An 8,177-nucleotide genomic window follows, 5' to 3' on the forward strand; every position below is an offset into this window, starting at 1 on the left:
ACCTAACTTCAGTGTATCGATGAGTCTGGGAGCAGTCCGACAGTCGTTCAAAAATGCATGGTTCAGAACAAGGTATCTTCCAAAGATATGACTAAAACAGGTAAGGGTATCCCGATAGCGAGGTTGCAGAGAGACCAGAGTAGATCAGGTGCCCTTAAATAAAAATCAGACAAAAGATTGCAAATTAACACTGTCAACTACTGAACAAGATGTAGATAGGAACAACAAACATAGTTTGAAATGTCTATATGCAAATGCCAGAAGCCTAAGAAATAAGATGGAAGAGTTAAAATATATTGCACTAAATAAAAAATTAGATATAATAGGCATCTCTGAGACCTGATGGAAGGAGGATAACCAGTGAGACACTGTCATACCGGGGTACAAATGATATCATAGTGATAGGGTGGATCGAATTGGTGGAGGGGTAGCATTGTATGTTAAGGAGGGCCTTTAATCAAATAGATTGAAATTCTGCAGGAAACAAAACACATCTTGGAATCTCTGTGGATTGAAGTTCCATGTGTAAAGGGGAAAAGGATAGTGATAGGAGTGTACTATCGTCCACCTGGCCAGGACGAACAGACTGATGTAGAAATGTTATCAGAAATTAGGGAGGCCAACAAACTGGGCAGTACAATAATAATGGCTGATTTCAATTACCCCAATATTGACTGGGTAAATGTAGCATCAGGTCTCCCACTAAGCCATCTCTCTCCCTTTCAATCTGTTTAAAATTCTGCTGCATGTCTTATATTCTGCCAGTGTTGCTATGTTCATATTAGCCCTCTTCTCAAGTCACTTCATCGGCTGTCGATCTGTTTCCGCATACAGTTCAAACTCCTCTTATTGACGTACAAGGGCATTCACTCTGCAGCTCCTCAGTACCTTTCCACTCTTATCTCTATCTACTCTCCTCCCTGGGAACTCCGTTCACTGGGTAAATCTCTCTTATCTGCACCGTTCTCATCCACCGCTAACTCCAGACTCTGTTCCGTTTATTTGCTGCACCATATGCCTGGAATAGACTCCCTGAGCTGGTACGTCAAGTTCCATCTCTGGCCGTCTTCAAATCTAGGCTAAAAGCCCACCTTTTTAATGCTGCCTTTAACTCCTAACCCTTACTCACTTGTTCAGTACCCATGTTTTATCATGCCCACCTTAGTAATTCCCTTATCTCTTATTTGTCCCGTTTGTCCTTATTAGATTGTAAGCTCTGTTGAGCAGGGACTGTCTCTTCATGTCCAGTGTACAGTGCTGTGCACATCTAGTAGCACTATATAAATGATTAAATAGTAATAGAAGCATGCTAGGAAAGTAAAATTCCTTGACAAAATCAAGAACTGCTTTATGGAACATCTGGTACAGGAGCCAACAAGAGAAGGAAAAATTCTAGACCTTGTCCTTAGTGAATCGCATGATCTGGTGCAGGAGGTAATGGTGCTGGGGCCGCTTGATAACAGTGATCATAATATGATCAGATTTGATATCTGCTTTGGAGTAAGTACACACAGGAAATCCGATACGTTAGCATTTAACTTTCAAAAAGGAGACTATGATAAAATGAGAAGAACGGTGAAAGAAAAACGTAGAGGAGCAGCTGCGAAGTGCAAAAATTTACATCAGGCTTAGATGCTGTTCAAAAACACCATCCTGGAAGCCCAGGCCAAATATATTCCGTGTATTAAAAAAGGAGGAAGGAAGACCAAACAACAGCCGGCATGGTTAAAAAGTGAGGTGAAGGAAGCTATTAGAGCTAAAAGAAAATCCTTCAGAAAATGAAAGAAGGATCTGACTGAAAATAATAAGATACAGCAAAAAGATTGTCAAGTCCAATGCAAAGTGCTGATAAGGAAGGCAAATAGATTGGAGGCAAAAACACGTAAATTTTTTTTAGGTATATTAAAAGCAAGAAGCTGGCAAAAGAATCGGTTGGACCACTAGATGACTGAGGGGTAAGAGGGGCACTCAGAGAAGACAAAGCCATAGCGGATAGATTAAATGAATTCTTTGCTTCGGTCTTCACCAAGGAAGATTTGGGAGAGCAATGGTATTCAAAGCTAAGTCTATAAACCTGGAGGATGTAATGGTGCAGTTTGACAAATTGAAGAGTAGCAAATCTCCTGGACTGGATGGCATTCATCCCAGAGTACTGATAGAATTGAAAAATGAACTTGTGCAACTGTTATTACTAATATGTAATTTATCTTTAAAACCAAGCATGGTAGTGGAAGATTGGAGGGTGGCCAATGTAATGTTGATTTTTTAAAAAGGTTCCAGATTTTAAAGTTTGAAGATGAGGGAAGTTATTGGGATCTTATCCATTTGCTTGAACTGGTAGTGTTTTCTATGTATAAGGTTTGAGATTTGACGTACAAATATCGCAATGTTCTCCCGTCAATAATTATAGAAAATACAAGGGGTGAGGGGGGGGGGAGAGTTAAATGGTTCAAAGTTGGATGACAGATGATACTCTTGATCAATCTCTATTCTCATATTAATATTTATTTTGTACTGTCACCAATAAAATGTTGAAATATAAATTACAGTGGGAAAGGGGGGGTGGGGATAACATAGTAACATAGTAAATGACGGCAGAAAAAGACCTGCATGGTCCATCCAGTCTGCCCAACAAGATAAACTCATATGTGCTACTTTTTGTGTATACCTTACCTTGATTTGTACCTGTCCTTTTCAGGGCACAGACCGTGTAAGTCTGCCCAGCACTATCCCTGCCTCCCGCCACCGGCTCTGCCACCCAATCTCGGCTAAGCTCCTTAGGATCCATTCCTTCTGAACAGGATTCCTTTATGTTTATTCCACGCGTGTCTGAATTCTGTTACCGTTTACCGGTAACAGAAATGGTTAAAAACCTTGATGACGGTTTCTATAAGTCTTATTATTATCTCTGCATACATAACTACCTTTATGTATTTTTGTACACTTTGAATTGTCATCAATAAAAACGTTAAAACCTAAAAAGGTTCCAGAAGAGATCAGGGAAATCACAGACCGGTGAGCCTGAGTTCATTGCTAGGCAAAATGGCAGAGACTATTATAAAGAACAAAATTGCAGGCCATATTCAAAAGTATGGTTTAATGAGACAAAGCCACCATGGTTTAGTGAAGGGAAATCTTGCCTTACCAATCTATTACATTTCTTTGAAGGGGTGAACAAACATGTGGATAAAGGTGAGCCAGTCGATATTGTGTATCTGGATTTTCAAAAGGTGTTTGACAGAGCGCCACATGAAAGACTCCAGAGGAAATTGGAGAGTCATGGGATAGGAGATAGTGTCCTATTGTGGATTAAAAACTGGTTAAAAGATAGAAAACAGAGAGTAAGGTTAAATGGTCAGTATTCTCAATGGAGAAGGGTAGATAGTGGGGTTCCCTAGGAGTCTGTGCTGGGACTGCTGCTTTTTAACATATTTATAAATGATCTAGAGATGGGAATAACTAGTGAGGTAATTAAATATGCTGACGAGACAAAGTTATTTAAAGTTGTTAAATCGTAAGACGATTGTAACAAATTACAAGAGGACCTTACGAGACTGGGAGACTAGGCATTTAAAAGGCAGATGACGTTTAATGTGAGCAAGGGCAAAGTGATGCATGTGGGAAAGAGGAACCCGAATTATAGCTACGCAATGCAAAGTTCCACATTTGGAGTCACCCACCAGAAAAGGGATCTAAGCGTCATCATTGATGATACGTTGAAACCCTGTGCTCAGTGTGCGGTTGCAGCTAAGAAAGCATATAGAATGTTATGTAATATTAGGAATGGAAAACAAAAATGAGGATGTTATAATTCCTTTGTATCACTCCATGGTGTGACCACAGCTTGAATGTTGTGTTCAGTTCTGGTCACTGCATCTCAAAGAAGATATGGTGGAATTAGAAAAGATACAGAGAAGGGCGACGAAAATGGTAAAGGGGATGGGACGACTTCCCTATGAGGAAAAGTTAAAGTGGCTAGGGCTTTGCAGCTTGGAGAAAAGACGGATGAGGGGAGATGTGATAGAAGTCTATAAAATAATGAGGAGTGGAACGGGTAGGCATGAATCACTTGTTTACTCTTTCCAAAAATACTAGGACTACGGAGCATGCAATGAAGCTACAAAGTAGTACATTTAAAAGGAATCAGAGAAAATATTTCTTTGTTCAACGTGTAATTAAACTCTGGAATTTGTTGCCAGAGAATATAGTAAAAGCAGTTAGCTTAGCAAGGTTTAAGAAAGGTTTGGATAGCTTCCTAAATGAAAAGTCCATAGACCATTATTAAAATGGACTTGGGAAAACTCCACTGCTTATTTCTAGGATATGTAGTTTAAAATGTTTTGTACTGTTTTGTGATCTTGCCAGGTACTTGTGACCTGGATTGGCCACTGTTGGAAACAGGATGCTGGGCTTGATGGACCTTCGGTCTGTCCCAGTATGGCAATACTTATATGTAAATCATTTAATCATAGTCCTTAATTTCCTGTAGTAGATTTGTTAAAATTCCGTAGTAGAGGTAGGATATTTTTATATATTTGTATAGTAATTTGGTGGGGTTTTTTAGCATAAACTTTTCTGGCATTTTTTGTGGGCCCATTTACTTTATTTGACACTTTTTTGGAGGAAAAAGAAATTGTGATGATCAGTGCTGGGATGAGAGGAGGGGATAGGGAAAAGGGATCTAGAGCAAAGGAAGGGAAATCTCAGAGGAGGGATATGGAGAAGGATATTAGGCAAGAGGGATAGAGAAAGAGAAAATTAGAGACCTAGAGGGAGGCAAGAATCAGGCCATTGAAGAAAGACAAAAACTGGGGTAAGGAAAGTAGAGGAATTGGGTAAAAAATGCACAAGATAAACACAAAGGAATCGTGTTTCGAAGGTATGGATGCAAAGAAGTTTAGGAAATTAGGTGGTACCATCCCTGTGCCCTGAAAATGGCAAGGACAGATCAAGATCAGGTATACATATGAAGTATCACATCATACCTTATGCAATAAGTTTAGCTTGTTGGGTAGACTGGATGGACCATACAGGTCTTTATCTGTCATCATCTACTATATAGGTATGTTACATTTCCTCCTTTAATCCCTCTCAGTCTCCTCCTTCCCCCCTCAAAGCTCCAACATTTCCCTTACCTCAGGTTCTTTCACTCTTGCTCACTATCCACTTACTCACTCTCCTCCTGCCTCTATCATCTTTCTTATTCTTCTGGTTCTCCATCTGCTTCTTCATTCGTGTTCTCCTTGTCCTCCCATCTGCATCATCCCTCTACCTCTTACTTGCTCTCCCTTGCTTCCTTACTCACCCTCTGATTTGTTGCAGGAAGCTAGCGGCAGCACACTGCTTTAAGCCGTGTCAACCTCTCTGTGCTTTTGAGCCCAAACTGTTGAATGTTGTTCAATGTGGTATAATATGTGACAGCTTGCACGTGGAAGCAGAATGGAGACAGAATGCTGCTGGGAAGAGAGACACAGGGAGCTGCTGCTTTGGCCCTTTGCCTCTAGCAGCAGTTCTTTCAGTGAATAGAGAGTTCCTTGGGAAAGACCCATTTTTGTGTCCTGTTTGTGACCATAGAATAACAGAAGGCTGAAGGTCCTGTTTGTAATTCATGCAGTAGTATTGCTAGTGAACATCCAAAATTTGAGGGTGCATGACATCTCCATCACAAAGCACCTGAAAGGGAATTTAAATTCTATTTACCCAGAGTAGAGGTAGACTTAGGGTTACCATATGACTCCAGAAAAAGGAAGACAGATCAAGCCAGTCTGGGTTTTACTTCCATTGCTTTCAATGGAAATAAAATCCGGACTGGCTCAATCTATCCTCTTTTTTTTCTGGAGCCATATGGTAACCCTAGGTAGACCATAGTAGCCAAACCCCTCTGATGTTAGGATGTGGAGTTGTCAGTAGTCACTTCCTTTGTCTTATTTCATCATCACTATTTTGTGTTGTAACCAAGGGATAGGCAGAAGTCCCCATCCACTGAAGCGTAAGGTGACTCAAACTTCCCTTGAGCTAGCCTTTTCCAAATTAGTGTGAAGTGGACAGGTCCCACCCTGAGCATAGTATCTGAAGAATGAATAGACCAACCAAAGAACACATTCAAACCTTTTGCTGGTGACTAGAGGTCACAAGTAGCCTTCCGAGGCTGACTTCAGTTCAAGTCCCCACGCTAAATCCATCTGTTTTCAACTGTGTACCTCAATGGGTGCCTCAAAAAATTGTCCCAGGCGTTGTCAATGAATCCTCACTTTCTGGAAATTCCCTGACGTACTGGAACAGCTGTGACTGTGCTTACCTTTTGTGTATTCCAGTGATTCTTAGAAAAAAACATTAACATGTATTGCCATTCTTTCTATGAATTAGGTGACAGTTTTCACTTAGTATTTATTAGAAGGGTTGTTAAAACATATCACCTTTGAATGGGTTAAAACCAGAGAGCACTTCTGCATAGCAATGACCTAGATCTAAAAATAAAACAGTATAATCGGAGAAATATAAATCTCAGGCAAAGCTTCAAGTCTGATTCAAAAACACCAGTGACCAAAGTGTCAAGGATATCCCTGCAACACTAATGCATGCGATTCAAACTTGTTTTTCTTTTTTCTAGAATCATGGTGCCACACTTTTCCCCTTTTGCAAATGAATATCAACATTTAATGAGACAGAAGACCAATGTCAGGAAGAATAAGAATGATTGAGCCCGTGATTAAGCAGAAACTAATTATAGACATCAAATGAGGACCAGGCATTCACTCAGATTTCAAAAACACAACAAAACTTGAAATGGTGCATTCAAGTGCCCTGCAAAATTCTTGATTGCATAAAGTCTTCACACCTTTTGCCATAGCAAACCAATTAGTTCCAAAAAATTCTTTTAACAGGGCTGCTAAGAAGTTCAATTAGTCCACCTGTGTCCAATAGTTAAGCAGATTAGAAGACTTCTGGATGAAGAATCAAACTGTTTTATGCAGTGAATCTGAAGTAGAGGTCTAACCATGCCAGACACAGACCTGCTGAAAGAACTCCTGGAGAAAGTTATTTAAAGATACAATTTGGGGGAAGGCTATAAGAAAATTTCAATGGGCCTGAATAGTCCATGGAATATTGCCAGTCCATCTTTGGAAAGGAAATAGTTTGGCATCATCAAGACACTAACTTGATCAGGCTGTCCCTTCAAAGTCAGTGGCTGTGGCTAACGAAAACTGAGGAAGGTATTGGTGAGGCCTATGATTATTTTAGAAGAACTTCAGTCTGTGGCTCATGGGTAAATGTGGGATGCTCAACATTTTCAAGAAAAATGAATGTTCTTGAGCAGCCCAAAGTCTAGTTGGAGGGGGCCTGAATCTGGGCCCCCCGCTCCACTTAGCATTCAAGGCCCCTAATGGCTCAGCTGAAGAGATCTCCTGTGTTGAGTCCCCCCCCCCCCCCCCGAGCTATCTGAGCAGCACTGAACTAACCATGTGCTGGAGTCTGTGGCTGAAGTACACCGTGGACTTCAGTTCTGCTCAGGCTGCGTGTGTGGAGACTCGTGCAGGAGATCTCTTCAGCTGGCAGGGCTTGGACATCCTGTTATTAAAAGTATGGTTTAACTTGGGAGGCGGTGTTGCAATGTGGGGAAGGAGGAAGAGGATATGTAGCCTCCCCAGTCTATCTGTGGGCCCCCCCTCCCCCAAATGGACTTCTGGCTATGCTACTGCCTCCTGCGAGAGGTTGTGATGACAAACAAAATTGAAGAACACATGGGATAAACTATATAGAAAAAGGATGGAATCCAATTAAAGCACAACTTAAATGATCTCTTAATTGACTTCATAACTGGAGTGAGCTTTGATGGTAGCTTCAGAGGTTGGGAAGTATGATCAATGCTGGGTAGAGTTCTACAGGCTGGGTCCTTTAAATGGCAGAAACAGATCAGGATCAAGGCTGGAGTGGGCTTTCATGGCAACTCCAGTAGCTGAGAATTAGGATTGGTGCCGGGCAGACTTCTGTGGCAGGGAGAGACAGAGATTAATGAAGAAGTAGAACCTGTACAGAGTGCCAGATTCAATTCTGGCCACCTTCTTGAGTAGACTGGATGGACTGTGCAGGTCTTTTAGCTGCTGACATTTACTTTTATTACTTCACAAAAATTACCTGAAAGAAGCCACTAGTGCTGAAAAGTTAATATGACATTT

Source organism: Microcaecilia unicolor, chromosome 2 (assembly GCF_901765095.1).
Source record: "Microcaecilia unicolor chromosome 2, aMicUni1.1, whole genome shotgun sequence".
Lineage (NCBI taxonomy): Eukaryota > Metazoa > Chordata > Amphibia > Gymnophiona > Siphonopidae > Microcaecilia > Microcaecilia unicolor.